The following is a 12489-nucleotide window of genomic DNA, read 5'->3' on the forward strand; positions in this document are numbered from 1 at the left end:
TGAACATGTTCAGGAGCAAAAAAAAAAAAAAAAAAAAAATTCTGATGTCTTAAAAGGTACTTCCTTCTACACCTAACTTTTTACCTCTTAGGACACTGACCCAGTGCTGTTATTTATTCTCATTCTAAAGCCTGAAAAGGTTGGAGGATGGGCGATATGCAAATATTCTCTGCAGCTTGTCTCTGTCATTAGTCTCTAAATAGGAGCCTGACAGGAGGGCCATTAAGTGCATAGCAATGCAGGAAGATGGAGCCCTATGCCATCTTGTTTCTAAGCAACAGAACCCATCAGCCATTTCCCTGTGTGCCACACGCAGCTGTTTAGAACAAACAGTCTAACTGCACTGAGGATGAAGCAAGCAAATGGAAAATTGCAGGATCATACCTGCTCTTGGTTTTAATACTGGTTCCCAAGTACAAATGTAATAGAAATTTCACTGACACTTCTGGAAGGTCATATTACCAGGAGACCCCATGGCCTATTGAGCAGGGGTAGCTCTGCTTATTCAGACATCCACAGTGTGAAATCTTTTCCCTTCAGAAATCTGTCTACAGATTAAAGAAGTCAGCAGTACTTTACCTAAAATGTCTTTCCACAACACCTATGGGTTCCATGTGAGTGAACCACTGATTTGTTGAGATTGTTGAGAAAGGATGTCTTCTCAGCAGTCATTAATTGTTGTGACAGAAATTTCTGAATATGGAAATCAGTTCATTAATTGTTAAGTATGTGAAAACTGATGTTTGGTATAATGGTTCACAATTTACCTGACAATGCACCAGTGGCTGTTCTCAAAGGATGTATTTCATCTCTAAATTATGAAGTGGTCTTTCTCTGTTCTAGGAATAAAAGTATGGCTGCACTCTGGAGAATTCTGTATATTCCACTTGATTCAGTCTGATTACATTTGTCTTTTTATTACTATTGTTCTATTTTTTTCATTACTGTTACACATAGAGCATGTTGACATCATTTAATCAATAAATAACAAGATGAGAATTGTGTATACCTGATCCTGATTACAGCTAGTGCTCGACTTATGACCATGATTGGTTCTGACAGACCATTCATAACACGGTTTGGTCATAAGTTGAGTAGGCTACATGTTGCTCAAACCAGCAACCCCACACTCAGGATGGTGACCTCAGGGTTTCAAACCTCAGGGTTTCAAATCTGCATTCCCAGTTGATGTTCTATCCACTTCCCACCCATCATTCAGGTTCTCTGTCATGTTTTTGTTGGGGCAAAAAACATGTCTTACTGGATGGACCATTCACTATACTTTCTGTTCCCTTTACTGTTTTCTTAGCAATATGTAGTCATGTGCCCAATACTATCTGCAAATCAAAAAACAAACAAATGAACAAAAAAAAACCCTACCTTTTGTGACCAAATTTAAATATTAGTAAGCTTGGAAATTGCTTGTAGCCAGTAAGGTTATTAGTCATAAAAAAACATTTCAAAAGTGTAACATTATGAAGGAATAGAAAGTCTAATGCAGAGAGGAGTGTGAAGTAGAAATGTTAGAGCCCAGAGATGAAAAAACTGTATCAGCCCCCAAGAAAGGGAAAAATGATTGCAATGTGTATTTTCAGTTGAACCTGTTCTGGCCAATTTTTACAATATCATGTTATTGATTAATTTCTTATAATGTTTACTTACTTATTTATTTATGTTTGAGGAGGCAGAGAGCAAGAAAGGGACAGGAACATCGAGCTGCTCCTGTATGTGCCCAGGACAATGTTCCTACCAACTGAGCTATGTGGCCAAGGCTCAATTTTTATTGATTTTTAGGAAGACAGAGAGAAGAAGGGAGAGAGAGGAGAAGGAGAAGGGAAGCATTTGTTGCTCCACTCAGTCATTCATTTTTTGATAGCTTCCCCTGTGTGGCCTGGCTGGAGAACAGACCTGCAACCTTGTTGTTTCTTGGATGACGCTCTGAACTAAGTGAGCTAACTGGCCAGGGCCTCTAATACTTTTTAAAAATTAAAAATATTGTAAGAAAGGGAAATTAAAATCTTGAACTCTCACACACAAAAATTAACTCAAGATAGATTAAAGATATAAATATAAAATGCAAAACTATGAGATTCTTAGAAAATACCGTAGAACAGGGGTCCCCAAACTACGGCCCGTGGGCCACATGCGGCCCCCTGAGGCCATTTATCCGGCCCCTACCGCACTTCCAGAAGGGGCACCTCTTTCATTGGTGGTCAGTGAGAGGAGCATAATTCCCATTGAAATACTGGTCAGTTTGTTGATTTAAATTTACTTGTTCTTTATTTTAAATATTGTATTTGTTCCCGTTTTGTTTTTTTACTTTAAAATAAGATATGTGCAATGTGCACAGGGATTTGTTCATAGTTTTTTTATAGTCTGGCCCTCCAACAGTCTGAGGGACAGTGAACTGGCCCCCTGTGTAAAAAGTTTGGGGACCCCTGCCATAGAAGAAAATGGCAAGGACTTTTTAGATAAATCAAAGACACAATTCATAAAAGAAATAATTGAAACACTGGACTTCATTAACATTTTAAAAACTAACAACACCAAGCCCTGGCCAGCTGGCTCAGTGGTAGAGCATCGGCCTGGTGTATAGGAGTCCCGGGTTTGATTCCCGGCCAGGGCACACAGGAGAAGCACCCATCTGCTTCTCCACCCCTCCCCCTCTCTTTCTTCTCTGTCTCTCTCCTCTCCTCCCGTAGCCAAGGCTCCATTGGAGCAAAGTTTGCCCCGGCGCTGAGGAAGGCTCTGTGGCCTCTGCTTCAGGTGCTAGAATGGCTCTGATTGCCGCAGAGCGATGCCCCGGATGGGCAGAGCATCGCCCCCTGGTGGGCGTGCCGGGTGGATCCCAGTCAGGCACATGCAGGAGTCTGTCTGACTGCCTCCTCGTTTCCAACTTTGGAAAAATACAAAAAAAAAAAACCAAAACAAACAAACAAAAAAAACTAACACCACCAAACATTGATGAGGATGTGGGGCAACAAGGATTCTCATTCATTGCTGGTAAAATGCCAAATGGTACTACTACTTTTTTTTAATGAGAATTTTTTTAAAATTTTTGTTTAACTTACTGCTTTTAGAGAGAAAGGAAGGGAGAGAAAGACAGGGAGAAACATAAATTTGTTGTTCTACCATATTTATGCATTAATTGGTTGAGTCTTATATGTGCTCTGATCAGGGATTGAATCCACAACATTGGTGTATTAGGACTATGCACTAACTAACTAAACTGACCGACCAGGGTAAGGTACAGCCATTTTGAAAGACAATTTACAGTTTCTTACAAAAAAAACTCTTACTATATGATTCAGCAATCATGTTCCTTGGTAAAGTCCATAGGATTTGGAAATTTATGTTTACACAAAAATCTGCATAGAGGCTTTCATAGTAGCTTTATTCATAATTTCCAAAACCTAGAAACAACCAAAATGTTTTTCAGTGAATGAATGTATAAGTAAGCTGTGGTACATAAGTTAGCGATATATTAAACAACACTGAGAAGCCCTGAAAAGACGTGGAGAGAACTTAAATGCATATTACTACATAAAAGAAACCGACCTGCAAAGTCTACACACTGTATGATTCCAACTATAGGACATTCTGGAAAAGGCAAAACTATAGATCAGTGTTTGGAGACGGGAGTGCACGAATGACACTAGGCAGAACACAGAGGATTTTTAGGGCAGTGAAAATATTCTGTACAATACAGTGATGGATGTGTGTCATTATATCATCTAACCCCATAGAACAGTGGTCTCCAATCCCCGGGCTGTGGACCAGTACTGGTCCGTGGGCCATTTGGTACCAGTCCGCAGAGAAAGAATAAATAACTTACATGATTTCCGTTTTATTTATATTTAAGTCTGAATGATGTTTTATTTTTTTAAATGACCAGATTCCTTCTGTTACATCCATCTAAGACTCACTCTTGATGCTTGTCTCGGTCACCTGATACGTTTATCTGTCCCACACTAAAGGCCAGCCCGTGAAAATATTTTCTGACGTTAAACCGGTCTGTGGCCCAAAAAAGTTTGGGGACCACTGCCATAGAACACAGAACACCAAGAGTGACTACTGAACACTATGGGCTTTGGTTGATATTAATGTTTCAATACAGGTTTACCAATTGTAAGAAATGTTCTACTCTGGTGGGGGATGTTGATAATGAGGGAAGATGTGCATTTGTGGGATCAGTAGGTACGTATATCTTCGTCTTAATTTTGAAAAGACCTAAGTTTGCTCTAAAAAAAATCTTAAATACTGAATGCTCCCTTTAAAGAAAAAGTCATGTATTTCTATTTATTTGTATCTTTATTTCCTAAGTAAAGCTTTACAGCTTTTAAAAATAATTTTGGTCTTGCACATTCTTCAGAAAGGTTTTAGTTTTTTGGTATTTTCAGTAACACATTTTCCCATTAAATATTTTTAATTTTTATTACCATTGAAATAGAGATTTTATGCTGCTTGCCAAAATTTATTTCTCTTGTCCCTGAGCTGCTATACTACATTCCCAGACTCATTTCTGTCTTATATAATAAATGCTACCCAAGCATACATATTACTGCTCAGTCTTTGCTTAATTCTTTGGATTTTTCCCTGTGGATATTTAGGCTCAAAAATATTGTCTGTTACTCATCAATCCAGTGGGGTTTTTTCTATTATTTTGTGTTGGCTTTTGATGGCACTGTGTTCAAAATTAGAGAAATATTAAATAAAAGTGATAATGATAGAAATTCTTTTATGCATTAAGATTGTCAGATATTGCTTAAAGATTAATATTCCATGTGATGTTAAGAAAATGACCTGCTATTCATAATTTTAAGATGTATATATGAATATATTCTCAAATTTATGATACTTTTAACATGTATACTCATATATTAAATAATATAAAATAATTTATCTTTCACCTATCTAACTTTATATTATAATACATGTAAGAGAAATCATGAAATATATGTATATATGTATATACACTCTGTTGTTGAGCACATACACTTTGTAGATTGCTATGCCTTCTTAGAGAATTGATCTTTATATCATTATGGGATACCTTCTTTTCTATGATAATTTACCTTGCTAGGCACTTTCAGGTTTGCTTTGATTAGTGTTAACATGGTATATCTTTATCCATTTGACTTTAATTTTTATCTATTTTTATATATAAAGTGGGTTTATTGTAGACATATAGTTGGATCTTGTTTTTTGATCCATTCTGACACTTTCTGTCTTTGAACTGATAGCATTAATTTTGAAAATTCTCAGTCATTATGGCTCTAAATATTTCTCCATTCCTTTCTCTCTTCCAATTCCTTACATGTAGTCTTCCATTACTCTTATGCCACACCATTAGTAGCTGTCCCATTGTTCTTGGATATTTGGACCTATTTTTATTTTCAGGGCTTTTCTCATTGTCTTTAAGTTTTGGAAGTTTTTACTGACATAGCCTCAAACTCATACTTTATTCAGCAATGTACAGCCTGTAATGAGCCCAACAAAGCATTCTTTATTTCTTTTACAGGTTTTAATCTCTATGATTTTTTATTTTATTTTAGAATGTCCCTCTCTGCTTAAGTTACCCATAAGTCTTTGTATGTTCTGTAATTTTTCTAATACAGTCTTTATCATATTAAACATACTTTTAATTTTTGGTCTGATAATTCTAATATCCTCATCATATCTAAATATGGCCTATTGTTTTTTCTCTGTCTCTTCAAACTCTTATTTGTTTTTTAGTATACTTGTTTGTTATTTTTTCTTTACAGCTGTGCATGATGTACTGAGTACAAAGAACTCTGATAGATAAGCTCTTAGAGATATGGTTGTAAGGTATGTCAGGAAAGGAAAACTTCCATAGTTCTTCAAGTGAGTCTGTGCCTTTGGCTGTGATTTCCAAATTACTTCTTCCCACTCTTCTCAGATTCCTGAGATGGAACAGGATGGCTAGAGGAGGCTGAAGTTGGATATTTTCTTTCCAACATGCTAGTCAGGTCCTAAGAAAACCATTTAGTCAGGCTCAGGTAAAAGCATTCCTCTTGTCTAGCCCATGGCAGTGCAGTGGATAAAGTGCCAACATCAAATACTGAGGTTGCTGGTTCAGAACCTTGGGTTTCTTGCTGGTTCAAGGCATGTGCATCAACAAGTAAGCAATGAACAAATAAAATGAAGCTCTTCTCTCTGTAAAATCAATAAATAAACTATTTAAAAATAAAAGTTTCTCTTGAGAGCTGGCCTTGTTAAAAACAGAATGCTATGGGCATATGAGAAAATGGCTATTTTTCCTCCTCTTGCTTGAAGGATGAAGGGTTTCCTCCTCATCTTCACTGAGAAAACCTAGTAGGGCTACAGGAGGTAAAATTCATGAATGTGTGGGGAAATCTTACAGTGGACCCCTTTGGGCATTTTAATTCTCAGATTTGTCCACTGAGTTTACAATTCTGTAACTACAGATGAGGTTTTTCTACCCCAGTAAAGAACAGATTTCTGCTCATGGCTTTCTGCTTCAGTAAATTGTGATTCTCTGTATCTACCTGTCTCTCCAATTTTTTTGGCAATCATTTGTCCTGTGACCTCAATTCCTTGAGAGGTCTGAAAATAGTTGTTGATTTTCAGTTTGTTTAGATTTGTACTCTATTTAGAATAGAATGATGGCTTAGAAGCTCTTTACATGCTGGATAAGAAACCAGAAATCTATGTTTTTCTTAATGAATCTTTATACTATGAATGCATTTTTAAAATAAGTCATAATATAGGATTTAGTGGGCATGTATTTAAATATATATATTATTTATATATCCTTACCTCAGTAAGATCATTCAAAAGGCATCAATATCTTTTAATACACTAACAACTTCTTTATGAGCTACCATCTTATTCTGTTACAAGTATAGACACCAGGAAATATTTTTCCCTCACAAGCAAGTATTTCTAAAATATGATTTTTAAGATTTAAAACTATCACCTTGAAAAAATTTAGTTTGAATATTCAAATTTTCATATACCTAAAAAACTTAGTCCAACAGTTGTTCTGGTTATACTGCACATGCACTCAAAGATTGACACATACACAACACACACACACATACACACAAATTGTCTGCAATGAAGGTTGAGTTTTAAACTGGGATTATGTTAGCTTGATGTTAATTTAAAGATATCAAGAGATCCTAAAGTGATAAATCAAAACTTATTTATATGCATATTATTTAATTTTAAATGAAGTTATATAATTATATGCTAGTGATTTTAAATATCCATCAAATTAATGCTACCTATAATGTCTCTAATTAAATCATTAAGTAATTGCACATTCTAAATAAGTAGTGATGTGGAAAGGGTATAGCAAGTTGAATTAGCATCAGAGAAGAGACATGGTAGAAAATGTTGATCTGTTTAGAATACTTCTTGAATATTATACTGAGATACATTACAAAAAAAAGCTAAAATGTATTACCATTTGCCTCTTAGCAAAATATTTAACTGATCAAACACAAAAGAGGTGATTTTTTCTCTCTTGGCAGAACTATTCTCTCTCTTAATCTCTCTCATGCAAAGAATGTTTCTATCTTTTCCACAGGTTTTTTTCTCCACTTATTTTTTCTATTTCTCTTCTACTATTGATTAGCTTGTTCTGCTCTGTACATCTTTTCTACCATCTAGGATCTCCTTAATCATAATATGTTTCCTTATACATGTATCTTACCATGGCCTTTTATAAACTTGATTCCCCATTTGCCTCTTACCTTGTTAATTCTTTCATGTCAAGCTCTTATTATTAAATGTATCATTCGATTCATGTTTTCCGGTTTAAACTCATGAGCACAAGAAAAAAATTTATGAAGCTTAACTGCTGTGCTTTGTTACATGATATATTTTGTTAGTCTACATAATTTGCTCTTGAATCATAATTCAACTCTGGTCAAATCAGTTATATCCACAATCATCATGACATTGATTTCTCAGGTAAAAAAATCAATTATGATGGGTTAAACTAAAATTTTATCAGAATAGATAAAGCAATGTAGAAGAGAGACCTATGGTAATGATATAATATTGGCAGAACTTGATATAAAATTGAAAGTTTATATAAAAGATGGGTCAATGATGATTAACAGCTCTCTTCATCTTTCTCTCTTTTTTTCTTTCTTTCTTTTTTTCTCCCTCTTTTTTCTTTGTTCCTTCCTTTCCTTTCTTTCCTTACTTTATGGGGTTGCCTGTTAATTAGTAACATGCTTTCAAGCTAGTGAGATTAATACTTTTGTTGATTTTTCTACTTCACTTCTTGTTATGAGGATACCTAGATGGCAAGTTTCTGATATCATAAAGCATATTTTAGGAGATAACACAAGCAACATATTTACAAATAAAAATAATTTAAATTTTAAAAGTTCTATAGAAGAAAATAAAACATGGTAATATGACAGCTAATGCCTAGGTTAGAAACAGAAGTTGCTTTAAAATAGTTTAAAAAGGTCTCATCAATGAGATAATATTTGAGGTAATATTTTATCAAAATCAAAGAACTAAAGAGATAAATTTCAAAGTGAAAAAACAAACAATGAATTTGAAAGCCTTTTTTATTGAATTTATTAGGATGACTCTGGTTAACAAAATTATATAGGTTTCCAGTGCCCAATTCTACTATAAATTTCTGTACACTGTATTATGTGTTCACCCACCCAAAGTCAAGTCTTCATTCATCACCACCATCCCCTTATACCCTTCTTTACCTTCCCCCACCCCTTCCCCGACAATTACAACTCTGCTACAATATTTTTCACAAGTCATAAAAATGTAGATTTATAACCAAAACAGAGAAAAAAGATCATTGAGCTAGTATATAAAGAATAGAATGAAACATAATAAGAGATGAAATCAGAGAGGTAGACAGTGGTTAAGATTTATAGGATGTGTTAGAAAATAGAGAAGAATGTAAAAGTTATTCAAATTAAAATGAGAACCTATTAGCAGTTTTTAAGCATGAAGATGTTGCATTGCCACTTATCTTTTTAAAAGATTATTCTGTTTTGTTGACATTTGATTGAAGGTGTCAGAGTGAATGGCAAGATCTAGTTAGGAGACTGTAGAAGTTTTCTAACAGAGAGAACTAGGTAGATAGAAGCCATAGAGTGATTTCTTGACTGAAATTACAATGTATTTGAATAATTTTATAAGACTTGCTAATAATATAAATAAGATATTAGAAAATGCATATGATTATATGTGATCTTTTGGTTTTTGTGTTGGACAACAAGATAGTTGATCATTCTATTGCTAGATAAGAGAATGCTTGGAGAAGAAAAAGTTTGAAAAAGGTAATTAGAAATTATCTGGTAGAATAAAAAATTGATAATGTTGGTGGAAATTAAGAATTATGGAATGAGTCAAAGTCTTTATAAGATCAGAGAAAATGTTTTCTACATAGTACATTGAATGATATGTCTACACAATTGATTGGAGGAATAAAAAGTTTAAGAAGAGAGGAGAAAACTCAATTATGTTATCCCAAAAAATCAAACATAATTTACTAGACCATCCAACTAAAAACTTCCAGGATATGATACAGTCATCTGAAGTTTGTGCAATTCAACTTAAAGCAGATTCAGTATGAAACAGTCTATTCTTTTAGATCACATTCCATAAAGGGAAAATATTTATGATCAACTGACACTGAAGTATTCCTAGTTATTTATGATGAAGAAAGAGAGACAAGGATTATATATATTTTGAAGGGACCAATTTAAAGATGGACCCTAGGGATTGTTGGGCAAATGAATTTGTAAAATATAATTTTTGAGTTTGGTCACTTTTATTGTTAAAAGTGGTGCTGGTCTGTGAAATTGCTAATTATCTTCCTGCTTAGGAGGGTTCACTGTTATGCTACTGTTTGCTGGAAGAGGGTTTTTGTGCCAAGAAGTTTTAAAAATAAGATTGATGGCAGAAGGAAGCCAAGAGAGGAGAAGGGAGAAGATGTGCAGATGGGAAACCTGAGGTGACTAAGACTGGTGGGGGCTTTGATTCTAGGAAAAAAAGAGAAGATTCTCCTGGATGTGGAACCCAAAAATATAATTCCTTTTACAATTGCAAAAACTTAAAATAAAATACCTAGGAATAAATATAACAAAAGGATGTAAAGGACCTATATAATGAAAACTATAAAGCATTGTTAAGGGAAATCAAAAAAAGATAAAATGAAATGGAAAAATATTCCTTGTTCTTGGATAAAAAGAATAAATATAGTCAAAATGACCATATTATTCAAAGAAATATACAAACTTAATGAAATTCCCAACAAAATTCCAATGTCATCTTTTAGAGAAATGGAACAAAAACTCATATGGTTTATATGGAACTATAAAAGACCCTGAATAGCCAAAGCAATCCTAAAGAAAAAGAACAAAGCTGGGGGCATTACAATACCTGACTTCAAATTATATTATGGAGCCACAATAATCAAAACAGCGTGGTATTGGCAGAAAAATAGACACTCAGACCAATGGAACAGAATAGACAGCCCAGAAATAAAACCACATATATATGGCCATATCATCTTTGATAAAGGAGACAAAAACACACAATGAAGAAAAGAAATCATTTTTAATAAATGATGTTGGGAAAACTGAAGAGCCATGTGCAAAAGAATGAAACTCGACTATAGTTTGTCCCCTTGTACCAAAATTAATTCAAAATGGATCAAAGACCTAAATATAAGACCTGAAACAATAAATTACATAGAAGAAAACATAGGTACTAAACTCATGGACCTTGGCCATAAAGAACCTTTTATTAATTTGACCTCAATAGCAAGGGAAGTGAAGGCAAAGATAAATAAATGGGACTACATCCGACTAAGAAGTTTTGCTCAGCAAAAGAAACTGACAATAAAACAAACAGACAGCCAACTAAATGGGAGATGATATTTTCAAACAACAGCTCAGATAAGGGCCTAATATCCAAAATATACAAAGAACTCACAAAACTCAACAACACACAAGCAAACAATCCAATAAAAATAGGGAAGAACATATGAACAGACATTTGTGCCAGGAAGAATCCTCTATGCATGTGTGCTTCGATGACATACTTAGAGAAGCATAACATTTTGGTAAATGCATACCAGTCTTTTAATATTTATCTCATGGTATTATCACTGGAGGAGGTGAGTAAAAGACTTTGTAACTTCAGAAGTAATAGACAGAATGAAGATATGTGGCAGAGCCACAGTTGCCTATTACCTAAGGCAAGACATAGTAAATACTCATACACTATTAATTCAAGTATTATCAGATATGGACTGAGACCAAGGCGAGTGTCTGGTTATAAATACATTCTTGCAAAATCACAAGAAAATAATTTCAGGGACTCACGCAAAAGAAGATTTGAGGTATAATGGCAAGAATTAACAGAAGGGTGCACAGGGCACTGATGCACCTCAAGAGACTGCTACATTGTCTCATCCACAGTTAGGTGGCTCAGCTCTGTCGAGCTGTGGAGGAAGACCAGTCTCTGGAGCCTGCAGAGCCACACTTCTTCCCAGCAAGCCCTTTTTGCTTCTTATGAAAATACATCTTTGTTTTTTTCTCCTACTAACTTCCCATTTTTATTACTAATATTCTTCACCAAATGACACACATTTAGTGACATAAAATCATATTTTTCTTCCCAGTCCTAATTACACTACTTGACTGTGCCATCTACCATGAGTATATAATCATAATATTATAAACACTCATTCTTGCTTTTCAATTACTGCATTATCATTAGTCAAAACATTTTAGAAGAGAATTTAAGTATAATTCTTAATCATTTAAACTTTAAAAACATAGAAAAATATAGTGTATAGAGTCCATAAAGACCAGTAAAAATATAAATAAATAAAGAACAAATTTCTTCTTCTTTCATAAAAATAACAAATAAGATATTATTTAAAATTGATAGGTTAATAAAAACAAGTTTATACAAAATATTTAAGGTCACTGAGACAACTAATAAAGCAGCTGAAAATAATGTCACTGTTGTTGGCAAGGAAGCAGAATATTTTTCTCAAGAATTATATTTTGAAACAGGTTTTGTTTCATTCCTAAAAGTCACTAATAAGTAATGTTTAAAGTTGATAACTTAAGAAGCAGAGGTGTTCAATCACTGAATAACATGTAGTATAAAAAAACCTGCATGGACACACTCAAAGTGAGTAAGAAAAAAAAAAAAGAGTATAACTTCCATTTAATTAAATATAACTCAACTTATTCCCTTTTATGGAGTTTAGATTGCCTTTTACCCCATTGCTATATTCATGCGTGTGAGTTCATCCTCCATGAATCAATTCTCTCAAATTTCATAAAATCTTTGACAAGGCAAAGGTGATCAGTTCATAGATATAAACAGCATTAAACATTTAAACTCTATCTTCTTTGCTGGCTTAAAGAGCTACCATTGCCAGATTTATATGAAATATCCAGAATGATATTGATCATCGATACAACAGAGTAG

This window comes from Saccopteryx leptura, chromosome 1 (assembly GCF_036850995.1).
Source record: "Saccopteryx leptura isolate mSacLep1 chromosome 1, mSacLep1_pri_phased_curated, whole genome shotgun sequence".
NCBI lineage: Eukaryota > Metazoa > Chordata > Mammalia > Chiroptera > Emballonuridae > Saccopteryx > Saccopteryx leptura.